Source organism: Ceratotherium simum, chromosome 14, assembly GCF_057802395.1.
Source record: "Ceratotherium simum simum isolate JZ-2026a chromosome 14, ASM5780239v1, whole genome shotgun sequence".
Taxonomy (NCBI): Eukaryota; Metazoa; Chordata; class Mammalia; order Perissodactyla; family Rhinocerotidae; genus Ceratotherium; species Ceratotherium simum.
The window spans coordinates 16,972,501-16,994,453 of NC_141913.1; positions in this window are offsets into that span (position 1 = coordinate 16,972,501).

Consider the following 21,953-nt stretch of genomic DNA (forward strand, 5'->3'; position numbering starts at 1 on the left):
AACTTCCAGCTTTTTTCTTACACTGACTCCATAGCATCCACTTTTAAGATATTTTGCACTTTTAAGAAAATCTTTTATCAGTAAAACAAACAGAATATCTGGAACTGAGAACTTCATTTGAAAAAGATTAACTTTTTTTTCCAACTCTTAATTCCAACAATAAATATATTGCTACAGGAGGGATTAATGTTAAAGGAATTCTGTGTCTACGAAACCCGACCTCAAAGGAATTAATTACAGAAAACATATTAGGTATCAGTTCAACTAAATCTTCAATTTAAAATGTCAGTCGCAAAACGTAAATCTCTTTGATAAGTTTTAAGTAATAGTGTCAAAGTTGCAATCTGGGGTCCAAACCAATTACAAAGAAAATGCTCTATTTGTGATTTTATATAAGTATCCTTAACAAAAGTTTTACTTTCTTTTACTTATCTATACTATGTAACAATTTCATGTAACATTTTCAGATTGTTCTAAAGACTGGTTCTAGATATTTTAAAAAGTGTTGCAAGTTTACTTCAAATCTAAGTGTAGTATCTGCCTGAGTAATATGGTGTATTACTTTCCGAAAGCTTTCTTTTAAGGAATATCCTTTAGAAAGACCTTTTAATGTCATATGAAGGAGAGATGTTCCATCAAAAGCCACCTGAGTCGTGTGTGTGTGTGAATGTATAAAATATAATTGTTTTATATATATAAATATAAAATATATGTGTTGTATATTCACACACACATACATACATACTAACATATTAAAGTTAGAACAATGTGTAAGGGGCTTTTAAATTAACATTTGTTGACAGATGTTTATCAACATTTGTGCAAAATGTCAGGGATGCATATGGGAAGGCAATGTTTTTAGCACACAGAAACTATTGTTTATTTCTAGTTCCTTTACTTATCCACCACGTAATCCTCAATAAATTACTTGATATCCATCCCCCATACCTATTACCATCCCCCACCTCTTTTCTTAATCTATGAAATGGGTAGTAATATTTGACTGAAAAAGCATTTAAGAACTTCATATGGAAAAGTCTGTACTAAATACATAAAGATAGCAAATGAATTTTGCCATTATGAATAATAAATTCTGTTTTCAATCTGTTTTTTTCACTAAGTCTTATTAACTTGACATTTTTTCCTATCATAAAATCTGAGTCATTAAGTCCCTTATAAAAATTTCTGATATATATGCATAGGAACTTTTCTATTTTTTGGTAAACTTTATCAAGAAAGGAATGTTTTAAAAATGCACAATATACATCATTTATGTTATACTATGCTAATGTAATTCAGTGAAATTTAAAAAATTTAATTACAACATATATAGAAACATTTAAAGCTCAACGTTTGTCACTGTCATTTTTTCTTTCCGAGGATTTCATAAGTACCCCAAATGTCCTTGCTGATCCCCTGAAACAATATAAAAGGAGAAAAAATTCTTTATTATAGAAGCTGTGAAAAGAAAAGAGAGATCTTACACTAGAATGATATTTGCAAGTAACAGAAGGTACTTTTGAAGGTATTTTTTAAAAGGTGAGGCATCATCTCAAGAAAATAGATTGCAGCATATTAGAAAAACTGGATGGTATTCATTCGAGAATCCTAAAGAATTTAAGGATATAGGTAAGTGATCTACTAACAAAAAATGAGCATGTACCATTAAAAGGAACCATAAAGGAAAAAAGCAGTTGATAGAAATTGAATATATCTTTTTTAAGTGTTGCTAATAATATGTATTTGTTGAACTTATTGTCAGGAACTAAAAATAATCACTGTAATCAGAACTATAAAAATAGTTTATAGATAATGAAATAAAGAGGGAATAATCACAGTTCCTAAAATGGTAAATTATGTTTCTCCTATTTTGAAAAATTTATAATAAACAAAATTTTTTGTTATATGTATCTAGATAATAATACCTAAGCATAAATATTTTAAAGTTTTAGATATTACACACAAGTGAACTAATTTTATACATTTAAAATAGAATATGTAATTTGTTTTATACCTCAAAATTTTATATTTAAGTTTTTGTACTAATGAACACAAATAAATTCCTTTGATTGGCATAGTTTAACATAATTATTAGAATACCAGAATTTCTAGTTAACACTACAGTTCACAAAAACTGAAATATTGGTCATGAAAATCTGGAGATAATTAAAAGAAACCCTATAATGATAAGTGGTAACTACAGTTAATAAAAAGGACAAAATTCAAATTTAAAAGTTAGAAGCTATACCTAGCAAAGGAAAAATGTAACCATCTGGGAGCACTAGCTATTTGGAAGTTAATTTTTTAAATTATGTGGATACCTCTTTGCTGTGATATAGTGGTGGCAGCATAAATAGATACATAAAATTCCTCCTCATTAAAAGAAATGATCTATATCATGCCTTTGTTGCATCTTATTTTCAAAGAACTCAAACACTATACTCTTATTTGATCTCAACTTTTGAGGATTTTTTTTTTTTTGACATCTATGAAGATGTAGCAAAGGTTATTATAAAGCTAGGCTTTCAGAAACGAGGAGACGCTTATATTATAGACCTTTAATGTTATAGTGAGAGAGATGTATTGTACACTAGAGACATGGTATAAAAATAACAGAATTTTCAGGTGTAGAGATTTTTCTCATACGTGTTTTGAAATTGTTCAGAGTTAAATAGAATAAACTATTTGCTATCCTGCAGGTTGGAAATGGACGTTCTGTATTATATGGGTTAACACTTTTCAAAGAATTAAAACACAGCAATTTCTCTTATCTGTGAAATTTTACTGAACAGCACCTAACCTGTCTTTGATGATTCAGAAGGTACTTCATAAATTTTTGGTACCTTTGAATTAATATTTATGAACCTTCATTACCACTATAATGAAGACATGCAGAGATATCAATTATTAGGGAATTCTGAGGAGAGAATGCCATATCCACTAAGCTTTAACTGTGTACAGACATTCCATTCTTGTCTGCCTACAGTACCAGTCTTGCTATTTTCAATTTTGATAGCTTCATTCTCATCAATATAAAATTCTCAAATTCAAAAGTAAGTAAATTTCTTTGTGTATACATTTTTCCAACCTCTATTTTTCCCTATTTTTATTTATAAGACCATGTGAGGGCATCTCAGTGTTCATAGTCATAAGTCCCTACTTGGTAATTTCCAAAGAAATCCCTCAGGTTGGTCAAAATATAGAGGGAGAAGTAAGTGTATACCGATATGAAATGGAGAAAGAGTGATCACTCTTAGTCTCACCTTTGACACTGTGTAGACACATGCCACTGAACATGCCACTCAGCACTGGGACTCTCATAGCCTCAGTACATAATAGGTGGAGGTCAATATTCTTTTAAAGGAAAAATTCTAACCATACAGTTCATATCAGAGTTTTAAATCTTTTCATATACAGTTCTTTGGTCCTTATTCATGGCTTGTCCCCTCTTTAAAAACCTTTGGCCAATGGTTTCCCAAACTCACATTTGTTCTTTCTGACTAATATTATCAAGCCAATGTAAACCTTAGAAACTTCATATATTTGCAAAATATATTAGTTCCTATTTCACATCATTTTTGCTATAACATTCAAACTTTATGTTATTTAAATATTTTTATCCTAGGTTATCTATATAGTATTACCTGTTTGAGATATTCAAATCCCTCCTCTTTATGCTGCACATGATAATTTTGTGTTGCTGTTTTGCTGTTTTCATATCCTGCCTTTTTCTGAGGGATCACTTTTCTTTTCCTTTCAAAGAGCATTGACCCCTCCTACTAGCATTCAAAGTGAAGAAGATGAAACCTAAAATGTTTTCCCCAATCTTCTTCCTCCTTTTCTTTATTTTTTATTAAAATTGTAACATTAAAATGTCACTCTGAAGAAAAGCTTCCCTTCCCTGGGAAGAAAATACATTGCCTTTTAATCATGTTGGCCTTGCTTCTCCATAAGGCAATAAAAAAACAGTCTCAATAGAGGTTGCCAGTTATAACTTATGTATAAAAAATGGAATTAAAAACATTTGATGAGGCAGAATCAGTTCCACAGGGACCCCACCCCCTATATTTCCCGAGATTTTATTTTCTCCTTGCCTTCCTCTAGTCTCTCTTCTTAATTTTGTCTTGCATGATTCTTTCTCCAAAACATACCCTTATGATTTTAAAGGGGCCTCCTTCCCTAATTTTCCCATTTTTTCTTCTTTCTTACCAGCATGCTTCTGCATTTATTTTCTATTGACTCTGTACTCTGACTGTCTACAAATATTCATTATAGTTGGAAGTTGCAATCTACCTTCTCCTCTGATGCATCAACTATACATAAAGCGAGTTCTGTGAGATTATTTCCTTTCTCATATTGACTAGATATGTGGACCAACTTTTGATTCACTGCATAGTTTTCCAAATGGATTTATATTGCTAGTACAGAAGCATGCCTACATCATCAATCGTATCTTTCTTCTTTAATGATTTTTACCTGCCTTCAAATTGGCCAGTTTCCCCAATCACGTTTCTAAATCTCCATCTCATGTATCTGAATGTTAAACCCTATACTTGCATGGTTTAACACTAAATCATGCCCTGTTTTGTGGGATGCCTTCTGCTGGGTATTCCCTAGAAACACTACCTATCTCCCTTCTGGTGAATATAGTAAGTACCTTTCCCCTTTCTCCTATTTATTACAGGCTGAGTGTTGTGTCAACTGTTAATGCATACTACTTGTAATCTGACAGTGTAAATTCTGGCAGAAGCTTTCACAAGATGTAACCTGTTGGCCTAAGGAGTTCAAATTTCTCACATCCTTCTCTGCTTATTCTCAAGAAATATCTTCAATAACCCATTTAGCATGGACTCTATTAAAGTTTTACTTTTTCCTGAAGGTCTTCCTTGATTCTTTCCCCCTTTTTTCCTGCTTTCTACCCTCACCTATCTCCCCACCATCAGCCTCCATGTGCCTAAAATACCCACAGACATCATGCGTGTTTATCGTGGTATGGTGGGCAGCTTCCAAGATGGCTCCCAATGGTCCTGCCTTCTGGTAATCACGCTGTTGTGTCATCCCAACCTGAGTGTGGGCTACATCTAGTGATCCCCTTTGAACAAATAGAATATGGCTAAAATGATGGGATGCTACTTCTGAGTTTAGATATAAAAAATTCCTCTCTCTCTGGCTTTTCTTGCTTGCTCGCTCTAAGAGAAGCCAACTGCCATATTGTGAGCTGCTCTATGTAGAGACTCACATAACAAGGAAATGAGGGCTTCGACCAACAGTCAGCAAGAAACTGGGGCTCTCAGTCCAACAGCCCATGAGAAACTGAACCCCACCAACAACTACATAAGTGAGCTTGGAAATGGCTTCTTCTCCAGTCAAGCCTTCAGATGAGACCCCCTAGCCCCAGCTGACAATTTTGTTGCAACCTTGTGAGAGACCCATAGCCAGAAGACCCAGCTGAGCTGCTCCCAGAATCCTGACCCACAGAAACTGTAAGATAACAAATTGTTATTTATGTCACTTAGTTTTGGGGTAATTTTTTACACATCAATAGATAACTAATATACATGGTATTATAAATATGGTTTATACATTAGATTCTTTCATTAGCCTGTATAAGTAGTGATAGTGTTCTAATAAAGTAGTCAGCTCTGTTTCCTCAGGGTCTAGTATAATGCCTGAACCATAATATTTGCTCAAAAAATATTTATTGAATAAATGATCTAATAAGGACTCCCCATTTCTCTAAAACTTCTTTAATCACTACTGCTAATAAGTTGGTGTATCGCTGAGTTTTATCTTAGTCTGTTCAGGCTTCTATAACAGAATACCATAGACTGAGTGACTTATAACCAACAGAAATTTATTTCTCGCAGTTCTGGAGGCTGGAAGTTCAGATCAGGGTGCCAGCAGATTCAGTATCTGGTGAGGGCCTGCTTCCTAGTTCGTAGATGGTGATCTTCTTGCTGTGTCCTTACATAGCAAAAGGGGCTAGGAACCTCTCTGGTGTCTCTTTCATAAGGGCACTAATTTCATCCATGATGGCTCCACTCTCATGACCTAATCACCTCCCAAAGGCCGCACCTTCTAATACCATCACATTGGGCATATTTAATATATGAATTTGGAGAGAGACACAAACATTCAATCTATAGCAAGTTTCTTGATAACTGATTTAGGCAAACTTAAGCAGAGAAGCAATCTGGTGAAAGGGTAACAGGTAGCTCACAGAATTGAGGAAGGCTGGCAAAGGATGTTCAGAGAAGGCATGAGCACCAGGAGAGGCTAAAATCTGTCAAAGCTCAGTCAAGGGCCTGCCTCAGGGACATCAGTCAGGGCATCATATTGCAGGATGCTTGGGCACTGCGAGACTTTGGATTCCATTGCTGCCACTGTGCATGATCCTAGCCATTCTGGCTTTTTATATCCTTCCATAAAGACCTTAAGTTCAGAGCGGGGCATCAGTTGGCTGAGCTGAGGGCACTTGCCTGTGCCCCTGCCAGGTTACAGAGGAAAGGACTGTCTGCCCACCTTTTGGTAGATGCAGATGAGTTTCTACCTCCCTCCAAAATCACCCAAGGTGCTATTTCCCCAAAGAGGAAAGGAACCGGATGCTGGGGGGCCAAAAATGACAAATGGTCATGCCATCAAACAATAAATGAATTATTTCTAAATTCAGTGGGGAACCTGGGCCGGCCCCGTGGCTTAGCGGTTAAGTGCGCACGCTCTGCTACTGGCAGCCCAGATTCAGATCCCGGGCGTGCACCGACGCACTGCCTCTCCTGCCATGCTGAGGCCTCATCCCACATACAGCAACTAGAAGGATGTGCAACTATGACATATAACTATCTACTGGGGCTTTGGGGAAAACAAAAAAAAAAGAAAGAGGATTGGCAATAGATGTTAGCTCAGAGCTGGTCTTCCTCAGCAAAAAGAGGAGGACTAGCGTGGATGTTAGCTCAGGGCTGATCTTCCTCACAAAAATAAATAAATAAATAAATTCAATAGGAAACCTACCCATTAGAGGAGCAGCTCTTTCATTAGAAGCTTTAGTATTCACTTTTAGGTAATTTGTTTTTCTTTTTAAACTTTCTCACCAAATGGACTCTCTTTTTAGAACAAACTCTCTAAAATAATAGGCCATGCATCAATATTAGCCACTATTCCTTTCTTGCCACCCACTTGCCATCTATAATCCATTTTCCAGTCAGGTGTGTGAAGAAGTAAAAGAGCATGTTTATATGTTTTCTTTTCTCAAGTATGAAAAAGCCTAGATTAACACTTTTGGTCTAAAGAAATAAACTTATAAAGCATCTAGCACTGGACCTGGTCCCCACTGTAAAGCCAGTGAATGGCATTTCCCTTCCGACCACACATGCTTTCCCAGAGTAATTGGAGCTTTTCTTCTTATAAGGTTTCACAAAGGTACTTCTAAACTTGCGGAACAAATTGTTATGAATATTTATCTCCCTTGTTCTTATGCCTTTTTTTTAACCTATATTCTTTAATTATTTATTTTCAGCCCCCCAAAAAACTCACCTACTAATCCTAATCCTCATAATCTGTATTTTTTCCTGTATATTATCACTTGCCATTTCCTGGGCCTCACTTTCTTTCTTCTTTCTCCTATTTCTCCGTTGTGGGGTGGAGACAGAGCACCCTACTAATGATCGCCTTTGCTTGTTTTCTGGAATTTTCCTTGAGCTCCTCCCTCAACCCCCCATCTTTGCTTGTGTTCCACATGTCTTTATCTTTCATGTTGCTGGCTTTCTCTATTTGCCTTCATTTTTCGCATTCTCTTTCTTTTGGCCTGCTTTATTCTTTGTGTCCAACCACCTTAAAAATTCTTTCTCTAGGCCTTCTCATATTGAACCTCATATGTGCACCTCTATCTTAGTTGAAGAACTCTCTGAGATTGTTTTTCTTTTTTCTCTTTTTCTGCCTGTTTTGCATTATATCAACTATAATTTTTTAACCATGCATCATTAATTCAACACACATTTATTATGTATTTATTCTGTGACTAGAACTGCATGAGGTGCTGAGGAGGCCAAAAAGAATAAACGAGAATTCTTCCCTCAGGAGTTTAAGATCCAGCAAAGAAGGAAAACTTAAAAAAAAAAAAAAACACTGTAATAAAACATGATAAGCATGATCCTAAGAGGATAATCAAAATGCTTGAGAGCACAACAAATGGAGAGACTGATTGTGCTTGAGAAGGTTGGAGGAGGCTTCACAGAAGAGGTAGCCTTCAACCTGAGTCTTGAAGGATGAGTAGAGTTTTGCCAGACGGAAATGGGGAAAGCTATTTCAGGCACACAGCTAAGTAAATTCATGGGTTTTGGAGGCTGTCCATGAGGGGATGAGTGGGGGCTGAAATCCAGCCAATGTTCTGCTTGTTGCTAGTGGTACCCTGCTGTATCAGACCAGAGGAAGGTGCACGAAGATATCACCTGGACTAGCAGTACAAAAGTGCACGGTTTGTAAGAAGTGAATGCCATACTGCCTATCTTTTTTGCCCATTTGCTCTTATTCTTTATACTTGAAACCCCTAATCATGAGTCTTTCCAAATTTAAATTCTTCCTAGATTAATGTAGACAATAGATGTGTAGCCAGCCTCAGAATCTGCGGTGTTTCCAGGTAAATGGCTTATTCCATTCTTTTCTGTCTCACATTTATAATGTTTCTCAATACACATAACTGTAAAATATCTCCTTAGCCATTCAAATATCTCTTCTCTAGGTACTGTTTCCAAGTGAATGTTTATTGCCCTTTACTTCATTAAAGCTATTAGCACAAAGTTCAGTCACAAGTTCTATCTTTTTTTCTTATCTTACTGTCTATATTGCTCTTCCAAAAGAAATTTTTGCAAAAGTGGCCCACTTCTAACACACACACACACATCCAGACTTTCTGGAATTTCAATAGACCATCTATCATTTCAGACCTGAGAGAGATCTAAGAGGCATGAGAATTAATCTTATGCCTCTTATTTACTGATACAGAAACAAAATCTCAAATAGCTAAGGGATTTGCTCCAAGTCACAGAGTTAGTTAGCAGAAGAATCATCTCCAATTATTTTTGAAAAGATACATATAACATAGTTCCAACAAGGGCCAGTGTTGATGTTTCCATATTGTTGATGAATCATTTGGTCTTCCTCCTATCAGAAACTTAATATGGGATACATTGTTCCTTTGCTAATATTTTTATTTTTGACTTTGGAGCCTCTGCAGACCTGGGGAACCAACATATATTCCAGCGAATTGCCCTTCCTGCCTGTCCTTTTTCAGGTATTCATTTCTCTGCTACCAGTTTTCTCTACACCTATGACTTTGGTCCTCTCTTTTTGTGATGGCTTATGATTTGCTCCCTGATTGTTTTGCCCATGCCATGTTTAGAACATTCTCAGCCCCTCCAGAAGGATCCTGCTCTTTGCTTGGGCCGAGCTCCCATGTTCCATCCTTCATCTGCTTGCTGGCACCCTGACCGCCTTCTTGCTGCTCTGCTGATCCTCATAGGTGGCATGAGAGGAACGATCTCCTATAAGACAGAACTCCAAACCCCCTTAGTTCTTGCCCTGCTATTCATTCTTAGAATTTGTGTTCATCTTTTTAGAGAGATCCACACAAAGTTTTAGTTTTTAGAAATGGTTTGGGGATGCACGTAAATATGGCACTCATGAATACACAACTTAAAATATATACATAGATTGCTTTATCATAATAACATTTTTATATTTATCCCTTTATCTCTCTAGTCCTGGAACTTCACCTTTATAAGATCTGCTTCAAATGGCCAGAGCAGTCTTTCAAAAATACAAATCAGGTCATGTCACTCCTTGTTTAAAATTCTCCAATGCTTTCCCATTGCAATTAGACCAAAATCCAGGCACCTTACCACAGCATCTATGGCCCTGCAGGATATGGCCCCTGCACCTCTCTGACGTCCTGCCTTTCCACTTGCCTCGCCTGCCTCACTGAGCTCATGCTACACTGACCTTTCCAATTCTCAAACACGCCAAGCTGCTTCTCACCTCAGGGCCTTTGCACTTACTGTGCTCTCTGCCTGGAAGAATCAGCCCCCAGAGCTTTGCCTGGCTGCTCCTTTCCAGCATTCAGCACCCTCTGTACTTACTCTCTACTCCATCACTTCTGTTCTGTTTTCTTCATTGTACTTACCACTCCCTGAAATTACCTTGTTCATTTATTTGTTTATTACTGTTGGTCTCCTCTCTCTAGAATAGCACTGTCTGGTGGAACTTTCTGCAATAATGGAAATGTTTTCTATTCTGCACAGTGTGGTAGCCAGTAGCTACATGTGGCTATCGAGCACTTGACATGTGGCTAGTGAAATACAACATGTTTTGTGTGGCTTCATCCAAAAAGTCAAAAAAATTCTAGAAAATATCAGCAAACTCTTGTATAAAGTTCTTGGGCCTCTACTGCTGAAATATTGCTGTAATTCTGGTTGCTCTACTTTAATAAAAACCTAACAGCACAGGGAGAGGTCAGAGGAATAATAAATAAAATAAAATAATGACAGAGAAGTTTCTGCAGGGCAATATTAGCCCAAACAGTGCCTTGGTGTGAATTAGACAGAGGGATCCTCTTTGGTGGGCACAGCCCCCCAGCCTCAGCCCCTTCCTTGGGAGGAGAGTGCCAGCTGGATTGGAGCCAGCATGCAACTCCTCAGCAGGCTCCTTTTTGCAGGGTCAGTCTCCACAACCATAAGGTTGACCCAGTGTTTCTCCAAAGGGTTAAAATTATTTGTGTTCTGGGGCTGGCCTGGTAGCATAGTGGTTAAGTTCGTGTGCTCTGCTTCAGCGGTCCAGGGTTCATGGTTTCGGATCCCAGGTGCGGACCTACACACCACTCATCAAGCCATGCTGTGGTGGCGTCCCACATACAAAATAGAGGAAGATGGGCACAGATGTTAGCTCAGGGACAGTCTTCCTCAAGCAAAAAGAGGAAGATTGGCAACAGATGTTAGCTGAAGGCCAACCTTCCTCACCAAAAGAAAAACAAAAAAATTATTTGTGTTCTTCAGCCTAGAATGGTCTGAGTGGTGGGCAAGTAGTCAAATGATAACATTTTATAAAATTGCAAAGTACATGTTAAAATATATATTTTGAGAGAGACAGAGAGATTGAGAGGGAGAGAGAGAAGGATAAAGGGAGAGTTTTGTTTATCAACCTTGGAATACTATAATTAGGGGCCCACTTTGAAACTGCAGAGCTATAACCAAAAAATTTAGAAAACAATTATTACTTTTTACAAATAAGCTTCTGAAACTTACACTCCTAGATTATAGACTAAAATGTATGTGTTTTAAAGAAAAGTTCCAATAGACAAATATAGGTAAAAAGAATAATTCACCATTTAAAAATAATTTAATATTTCAAAATTCAGATCTGCATGATCTTAAGCTATATTCCAGAATCCTGATGATCCATTCCTGTTTCGTGCCCATGACTACCTCTCTAAGACTCTTTCTTTGGGAGGTTACCAATGACCCCTGTCTTTCCAGAATCATCAGTTTTTCTCTGCCTTCTCCCCCCATCGTTCATCTGTGACATTCAGCTCTGATGACCACCCGACTCTTTGGAATTCAACAAACATTTTACAGAGAGCCTATTATGTGCCAGACACTGTGTAAAATGGTAAGGAAATAAAAATCCTTCCCTCAAGGAGTTCATGGTTTATTGGGAGAGGCAGATATGTAAGCAAGTAATTTCACTACAGTGTGATGAGTGCAAAGGAGATATATGGTCTAGACCCTTACGTAGCATAGAGAATGGAATGATTAACCCGTTTGGAGACAGGGAAGCAGAGATTTCTTTCCTAAGAAAGAACCAGAATTTAAAGGATGGCCAAAAGTTTGCTTGCCAGATAATGTGGAAGGCCTGGCATTCCAAACAGAGGGGGCACAATGTACAAAGGACAGAAATGTGAATGAGCAGAGAACTACAAATAGTCTGGGACTGCTGAGGTGAGAAGCTTGAACGGAGACTCAGGAGATGGTAAGGCTGCACTGGGAGGCGTGATAGGAGCTGGAACAGGGAGGCCCTGAAGGCTTTAAGCAGAGGAATAATAGGACCCAATTTGTGCTTTGGAAAGATTGCTATGGTAGGGTGCAAGGAAGGGGGACAGAGAAACCTAACTGCAAAGAGACCAGTTAGGGTCCATTAGAGCGAGCCAGGCATGTGAGGGTCAGAACTCTGTTTACAGGCATTGACAGTAGGGATAAGAGTTGTAGATCATTCAGGAGTAATCTCCGGATTGAACCCAAGCCTTGGTGATTGGTTGGATGGGAAATGAAGGAAGAAATGTTGACTCCCAGATCTCTGGCTTGGGTAGATCAAGGAATGGGAATGTCATCAACCAAATTCGGGTGTGGCAAAGGCAGAACCAGTGCTGATGAAGAGGCAGTAAGCTCGGTCTTGGTCTTGCTATTTTGAATGACGTCAGATATTAGAGAGGCTAGAAGGTAAAACAATCTCAGCGGTGCTACTTACCTACCTGTCTTACCCCAGGCAAATTATATAACTTCTCTGGGCTTCGATTTCCTTGCCTGTAAAGCTACTGGCACAGTGCCTGGCATATAATATTTTCATATTATCGGATTTCCACAACGACCCTGTGAGATATGGGAAAGGTATTACAGTAGTCCCCCTTATCTGTGGTTTCACTTTCCCTGGTTTCAGTTCTCTGTGGTTAACCGCGGTCCGAAAATATTAAAGGGAAAAATTCCAGAAATAAGCAGTTCATAAGTTTTAAATTGCTTGCTGTCCAGCTCTGTCCCGCCCCAGATATGAATCATCCCTTTGTCCAGCGGATCTGCTTTGTATCCACTACGCGCCCGATAGTCACTTAGTAGCCCTCTTGGTTATCAGATCGACTGTCACGGCGATTGTGTTCAAGTCACCCTTATTTTACTTAATAATGGCCCCAAAGCTCAAGAGCAGTGAGGCTGGCAATTCGAATATGCCAAAGAGAAGTCGTAAAGTGTTTCATTTAAGTGAAAAGGTGCAAGTTCTCAGAAAAAAATCTTATGCTCAGGTTGCTAAGATCTACGGTAACTTTTATTATGATATATTGTTATAATTGTTCTATTTTATTATTAGTTATTGTATTAATCTCTTACTGTGCCTAATTTATAAGTTAAACTTTATCATAGGTATGTACGTATAGGAAAAGACATAGTAAATACAGGATTCGGTACTATCCGCCCTTTCAGACATCCTCTGGGGGTCTTGGAACGTATCGCTTGCAGATAAGGGGGGACCACTATGTTCTCAAGAAATTTGCAGAAATTATAAAGATGTATGTACAAGCACTTTGTAAAATGATACTGTTTATTTGCTGTTTTTTCCTTTTGTTTTATTCATAGTCAGTACTACAACAATTCATATATAAATGGTCTTGAATTGTCCCATGATGATAACGGTTTTCACAGTTTCATGGTAGCCTGAGGGCAAAGACTGGTCTCAATATCATTTAAGCAGAGTGCTAAGAACACAGGACATTCTCACTTCCTGCTTACCTGATGGACAGAGCCTACAGACATCAACTAGCCCAGCGGCTGGAGCTTTCTTTGGTAGTTTATTCCGCCTTCAGCTGGTCTGAATGGCATTAACCCCAAGGGAAAAAAATAGAATTCTCTGGACAATAGAGCATATTAAATATTAGAGAATCTATGCATAGTCTGTGTTATACATTCCCAGGAATCTCAATATTCTGGATTTACTGTGTTTCCAAAATGGAACATTATAATGCTAAAAATTAAGAAATATTCATTTTAATTTATGTTGGCAGTAAAACTGAGTAACATACTCATGCTGGAAACGTCTTGAATCTGTTGCAGCATAAAAAATTGTTTTTAAGAAACTAACAACTTTGAGCACAAAGTTGAGCACAAAGTTGTTGTTTTCACTTTACCCTCAAGAATTGATTGCTCCTGTGAGTCTGAACCCATGATAATAATAAAATAATTATAGTTTTATTTTACTGTATTTTGACACTGAATTTGATCCACTAACGTCTGCATATTTCAGGTAGAAAAAAACGAAACTGTTTGGCTAGAAAAAGTTGATATTTTTTCAGAATCTTAAATTCTCTCTGAAGAGAGCTTTTTCATCATTTACATATTTCTTACTAAAAATTTTCTTGTCAATGATCTTAGCACTCTTGAGCACAGCAATAAACCCCACTCACACACACACACACACAAAAATCCCAAACAATAGTTTTAAAGAATTTATCAATTAATCAAGCAATGCTTTATTCTGAAACTTTTGCCTCTGTGTGCAGCCACTAGGAGAGACAATTAAAGAGAAATGCAAATAGCGTCTGTTTTTGGACCTCCCTCTCACAGTGTTTATAAAGATTGATGATCTTTTTTCTTTTTTGAGAGAAGTATATAGGTTGCAAAGGAGAACTTTAGGCCCATACTCTGCACAGAAACTTCATTTTGAAATGCGTCCAGTTCAGGGGTTAAATGGAAGCAAAGCAGTCACTTCAACCATGTTTTTGAAGAAAATAAAAGAGCTTGATGTAAGTTAAATGAAGGGAATCTATGACTTAAAAGAAACGGACAGATAGAGAAAGAGGTCATAAGATTAAATTTTCCCTGAGGGGAAAGTCCTTCTTTGGAATCATTAACCTCCTTCTGGGTCACTCCTGGAAAAACAGCGGGAAATCCTCCTGCCCTGCAAAGATGGGTGCATCCCAGCAGCCCACTGACCTGGCGACGGGGAGACGGACCCGACTGTGCCCCCAGTTCCCCTTCAGGCGTGTTTGATTTTAAGACCTCTGTTTCCAAGAAACAAGATCACTTCATTTTGAACTCTGAAATAACAAAATACAAAGTATGTTTTTAACATGAAAAGTCTAGTTCTGTTTCCCAAAGACAAAGGAAATACATAAAAAACAATAGCAGTTGTCTCTGAACTGCAGGGATTTTGTGAGTTTTTCCCTATTGTCCCACACTTTCTAGAAGATTTCTTATAGTTCTTAAATTCAAAATACAGTTATTTGTCTTTGCTTTAATAATTATATCTGTATGGATTTTTTTTTGCTGTTGTCGTTAACTAGCGTTAGGGGGATGTTCCTGAGTGGAGTAGGCAAGCTTTTTCTCTCAGTGTTCAGTAACCACTCTTTCAACATATTTTCCACGATTCTGTTATTTATATACTGATTCATGAAAAGGGGACATAGGTATATTAGTAGCAAACTCTTGAGACTAAAATGAAATTATTTTTTTAAAAACCCAAAAACAAAATGCAAATATTGAATACTTCTCTTCAATTTCTTTTTTCTTGCACCAAATTAAGAATATGTATAATTATCAATGTGTGGTTGTTAAACAACATCTGGTTAAAATAAAGCTGATTTCTAAACTACAAAATAATAGGAATGTCAGCTTTGCACCCCATGCTTTCCTAACATAATGCACCACAACATAAAACTCCATGGTAAAAATAGAATTTGACCACTTATCATAAAGCATGAAACAGAAGAATGCGCCAAAGTTTAGACAAATACCAAAAGCTCTGAAGAGTGCAAGAGCCCACTGTGAGGTTTTTTCCCTCCTCCTTGATGTCTTTCACTTGCTACTAAGAAAAGGGACAAGATATTTTTAAGAGTTGCCAGGAAAACAAAGATGTGTAAACCACTCGCTGATATATAAAAAAACATGAAAAGTGCTCTGTTCAAGTTTTACAGATGGTTTGTATATGCTTTTCCAAACTGGTTCTAAAGCAAGAGAGAATGTTAAAGATTTTAAAAGACAATGAGGCAATTTCACAATCCCTAGAGAATAAAGACAAACTGAAGCATCAATGAGAAGGGAAACGGAAATGCACTTCGTGAATCTCACACAGCCTTGGTGTGGGGACCGGCCTCTGCTGAACACACGTGCCTCAGCAGTCGTTACCCGTGTGCTCCCGTTCACACACTGACTGAGTAACCAAGAAGTAAGACCCTTAGACTGTGCGTAGGTAACATTACGTAATATAAATTGGGTACAAAGGTAACAATTTCCTGACTGTGGTATGGTAAGAAAAAGAATTGTATGCCTCATTCTTTTCCAGCCAAAATGCATTTCTGAAGCAGGAAATCAAAAACACATCACAAACCTTGCAACTAGACTAAACACATTAAATCTGCTGATATTAGTAACTGTCACGAGGCTGCCAGGCTCAGAGAGCAGCAGCTACTGACAGCTACACACTCCGTACCTCTAAACACACTTTTCACAGATACTTGGCTGAAGAAAAGTGAACAAATATTCCATTGTTGCTGCAGTTTATTAAACGGTCGCCTGGAATTCCCTGCAGACATTGCTTAAACAAAAATAACGAATGGGACACCCATTTGATGCACAACACAGATCTGAACTGAGAAGCAAAATAAAAGGTTTCAAGTGACATAGGCCAGAACAAGTCTGGCCCCCCGTCCCAAATACATCACTAAAATGTCCATTCTCTAAGCTTCTTTTGTTTTCATTGCTTCAAATACATCTTATTAACTTTTCACTCATTTTACCTTAATTTCACCTTTCAATAGCAAAATAATATCATTTTAAAATTCTAAGGATCTAAAAAAATACCCAGCCAAAAAATATATATATATATTGGATTCTGTTTCAGATGAGCTTCTGCTTACTGCAATGCCTGCCTATTGCTGAGGCTTCATGAGGTTTTATATTTAAATGGCTTTTAAAAATATGGCTTATATAAATTTAAAAAAATAAGGCTTATATTTCTTTTCCGTCAATTTCATTGGCAGGGCAGATGTCTTTCTAGCATCAGTTAATTGTTGGCACAACATCTGATCCATTTATTCACATGACCAGACTTCTTTTAAGCCGATTCCTTTGTTTATAGTGATTTCTTTCCCACTGCCCACCAATATGCAGCCCGTTTTTCTGTCTGGTACAAGATTAAGGAAAAGGTAGGAACTTGTCTAATAAGAGAACATACTGTACTATCAGACGCATTTTCCTAGTGTCCCCTTTCTCCAGAAACCACCATCAAGAAAAATGCTATTTGGAGCTAAACCAAATACAAAAATGCCAATTATCACCTCCTGAAAACCTTAACAATTTAAAACTAAATGGTTTATACCTCAAATGGTACTTTACCTTTCCTTTATTCTTCACCCCTCCTCAAACTCCCCTTACCCTAAACAGCCTTCTGTTTTCATTTATCATAAAGATTTATACATAACTAATATTAAGAAAGTATGTATGAATAATTTTTCTGCTGTTATGAAATTGATGATGTTTTGATCATTGTCATCAGTTTTAGAGAAACTGTGGTTTCAAAATGAAAAGATTTGGTAATTCTAGTATGAAATAAAATTTCAAAAATGAGTCAGCTACAGTGAAAGAAAGACAAAGGCAAACAACAACAACAACAAAAAAACAAAACAGAAAAGCTTAAGTGAAATGTTTTATTTCCATTTGTTTCCAGTGCCTCGCTGATGTGAGGAGCAAGGAGGAGGCTAATACATCTCACTTTAGCAGTACTAATTGTTTGCATTATCACAATAATCAAATGCAGCCATATTAATCTCTCTGGTTATTAACTTGATTTTTACACATTAAGATTTAGATTTAATCCCCTGGGACCATCTATTAATGCTTTTAAAGTTGAAGGATTTCAACAGTTTTAAGTTCTTTCCCTTCTTTTAGCTGCAGGCAGTAAAATTTGAACGTGTGTGGAGTTTTGTATTTTGCATTCCTGGGGGATTTTCAGACACAGTGCTGTCAAGGACCATGAATCATGTTAATACATAGCAACCTCTACAGCTATTAAAATGTCTGCAATAATGTGATTATTTTAAAATGGAAAAACTAATATCACATGTGCTACTTAAAGATCAACTATTCTTTTAAAGTCACAGAGAGAATGCATTTGAAAAAAAAAAAATTGAAGTTGTTTTCACATGCAGCCAAAATGTGAAATGTCTCATCTACAGAGAAAGAAAACTTTCAGCTCCTTTTACAAAATACATCCTTACTGAGCTTCAGGTCAACTGAGCATAAAAATGGCAAAAAGTCCAAGATCAATAAGCATGAGAAGCTGTTTTATTTCTGTTTCAGCAAGTTGTAGTGACAATGACCCGCTGGAACAGTCTCCAGTTTTATGCTTTCATAGTCACAGAATGATGACATCCAAGCAGAAAATGGAGTTTGGCCTGTTCCGATCAGCTGTCAGTGTGGACCCAGCATTACAACTTGCCTTCCATTGGTTTAGGGCTCAGTCTTTAGAAATGTATTAAAATTATTATATAGACAGATGTATAGATAAACATTATCCAGGAAATTACATGGATAACTATTTGTATCACAAGACATAGAACACAACAAGAATAAAAGCACATTTTTTTTCATTGCTCAAAGGTATTTAAATTATCTTAGCCTCTGGTTTCTATGTTGATTTTTAAAAATTGAGAAAACAAGTTCATGTGTACTTGTTGCAGTTATCTCATTCAATCAACAAATCATACCAGAGCCCAGGAATAATCTACTCCATAAATGATCAATATTTCTGAGATTTGTATGGTATTTTTTGTCTCATTTCTGAAATGTCTTTCTCAATAAGAGAAACATAGACTGCATCATGTTATTATATATATTTCTGATTAGTAAGGATATTTTCATAATGTTTTTATTTTATTATTTTTTGTCTGAGAATAAAAAACAAAAAATCAATTTTGGTATTTGAGCATAACAACTTACCAAAAGGCTTGAGGTGATATATATGGCGATTTTTCTCTTGAAAAAGCAGAAAGTTTAAGGAATTTCAAATTATCCCAAATCCTGAGGTACATGCCCATTTTGACATTTCCTCAAAGCATTTGGGCACATTCTGAAAGATATGATCAGAAACTCTTTCTTCTTATTTGGTAAAAACTTGCCACATTTCTCATATACCTTCATGGAACGGATGACATTGACATACATTAATGGTCCAATGGATGAAAAGTGCTGAATCATATCCAATTTCTGTTACCTAAGGATCAGTGCATATGCAGCTTGTCTGAGTTAAATTCAGGCTATGGGGCACCGAAGTAACTGACTGTAGAGTCCCTGGAAAAACTACTTCTAGGCATCACTAATACCGAACTGGGTGTAATGTTTACCATTCCTAACATGCAGCCCACATCCTAATCAGTCCTTTAGAAATGATCCCACTAGCATAATGTTTAGGGAGGTCAATTACCTAGAAATTTCCATAGTCCCTTTTGAATCTTAGAACAAGGATGAAGAACGTTCTTCTTCATTTCATCAACTACCTTGAGACATATACACAAGGAATTCTACAGGAATAAAAATGTAACCACTCTCCTAATAGTTTAGTGTCATTTCTGGCTGTGATTGGTCTGGAATCCTCCTTCAGAGTAAAACCACTCCTTGTAGGGGGAGTTCAGAAGAAGTTTCTGTATGAACCTGGCAGAGACGAGAGGAATCTATCACTTGCTGAGCCATAGTCTGCATAGACAGGATCTCAGGTGTCCTCACCCCAACTCTGCAGGGCTGTGTGCCATTTTACAGATAAGTAAAGGACTAAGAAGATTGCATAATTTGCCCAAGTCACATGACTTATAAGTGATGAAATGGGGACTCAACTCTAGATCCCTCAAGTTCCAAACCTCATTCTCTTTCTAGTAAATCATGCTGCCTCCGACCTGGGGCTGAGGTCTGTAGCAAGTGTTAAATTTTACTCTTTTAACAGATAGCTGAAAATTGGAGCAGAAACAAGTGTGTGCTTTGGATAGGGAGGACTTCTAGAGTCTAAAGAAACTTTGGTCTAAATCACAGCCCTATTCCCTTATTACCTGGCTCTTGCCAAGTTAATAATAACGACAGAAGAAGAAGACACGGAAGAATGATACTACTATTCCCTGAGCATGGACATGATGCCAAATAAAGGACTAGACACTTTACAAAAAGCTAATGTCACAACAACACTTTGAGGTAGATTTTATTTTCTCTTTGTCAGATAAAGAAACAGAACTGCAGACAGGTAAGAAACTTGCATAAGTTTCTTAGCTTTTCTTCCAGAGAAGCTAGTAAAGGCTTCTGTTCCAAGTCTTGGCTTCTCTGACTTCCTATAAATTTGGGACATCTTAGAGTCTGCACATCTTTAAGATGGATTCATGGGGTTGTTGTGCCTAGTAAGTGAAATAACATATGAAAGAATCCCAGTGTTATTCTTTTTTTTTTTTTTTAATTTTTTGTTTATTGCAGTAACATTGGTTTATAACATTGTATAAATTTCAGGTGTACATCATTATACTTCTATTTCTGCATAGATTACAGCATGTTCACCACCAAAATACTAATTACAACCCATCACCACACACATGTGCTGAATTATCCCTTTCGCCCTCCTCCCTCCACCCTTCCCCTCTGGTAACCACCAATCCAATCTCTGTCTCTATGTTTTTGTTTATTGTTATTATTATCTACTACTTAATGAAGGAAATCATACGGTATTTGACCTCTTCCCTCTGACTTATTTCACTTTGCATAATATCCTCAATGTCCATCCATGTTGTCACAAATGGCTGGATTTCATCATTTTTTATGGCTGAGTAGTATTCCATTGTGTATATATACCACATCTTCTTTATCCATTCGTCCCTTGATGGGCACTTAGGTTGCTTCCAAATCTTGGCTATTGTGAATAACGCTGCAATGAACACATGGGTGCATGTATCTTTACGCATTGGTGTTTTCATGTTCTTTGGATAAATACCCAGCAGTGGAATAGCTGGATCATATGGTAGTTCTATCCTTGATGTTTTGAGGAATGTCCGTACTGTTTTCCACAGTGGCTGCACCAGTTTGCACTCTCACCAGCAGTGTATGAGTGTTCCCTTCTCTCCACATCCTCTCCAACACATGTTGTTTCCTGTCTTGTTAATTATAGCTATTCTGACGGGCATGAGGTGATATCTCATTGTAGTTTTGATTTCCATTTCCCTGATAGTTAATGATTTTGAATATCTTTTCATGTGTCTGTTGGCCATCTGTATATCTTCTTTGGAGAAATGTCCGTTCAGGTCTTTTGCCCATTTTTTAATTGGGTTGGTAGTTTTTTTGTTGTTGAGATGCATCAGTGCTTTATATATTTTCGAGATTAAGCCCTTATCAGATGTATGGTTTCCAAATATCTTCTCCCAATTGTTAGGTTGTCTTTTCGTTTTTTGATGGTTTCCTTTGCTGTGCAGAAGCTTTTCAGTTTGATGTAGTCCCATTTGTTTATTTTTTCTATTGTTTCTCTTGCCCGGTCAGACATGGTGCTTGAAAATATGTTGCTAAAACCGATGTCAAAGAGCGTACTGCCTATGTTTTCTCCTAGAAGTTTCATAGTTTCAGGTCTTACATTCAAGTCTTTAATCCATTTGGAGTTAATTTTTGTGTATGGTGTAAGGTAAGGGTCTACTTTCATTTTTTTGCATGTGGCTATCCAGTTTTCCCAACAACATTTGTTGAAGAGACTTTCTTTTCTCCATTGTATATTCGTGGCTCCTTTGTCAAAGATTAGCTGTCCATAGATGTGTGGGTTTATTTCTGGGCTTTCGATTCTATTCCATTGATCTGTGTGTCTGTTTTTGTGCCAGTACCATGCTGTTTTGGTTACTATAGCTTTGTAGTATATTTTGACATCAGGGCGTGTGATACCTCCAGCTTTGTTCTTTTTTCTCAGGATTCCTTTACTTATTCGGGGTCTTTTGTTGTTCCATATAAATTTTAGGATTCTTTGTTCTATTTCTGTGAAAAGTGTTGTTGGAACTTTGATAGGGATGGCATTGAATCTATAGATGGCTTTAGGAAGTATGGACATCTTAACTATGTTAATTCTTCCAATCCAAGAGCACGGAATATCTTTCCATTTCTTTGTGTCTTCAATTTCTTTCAGCAATGTTTCATAGTTTTCCGTGT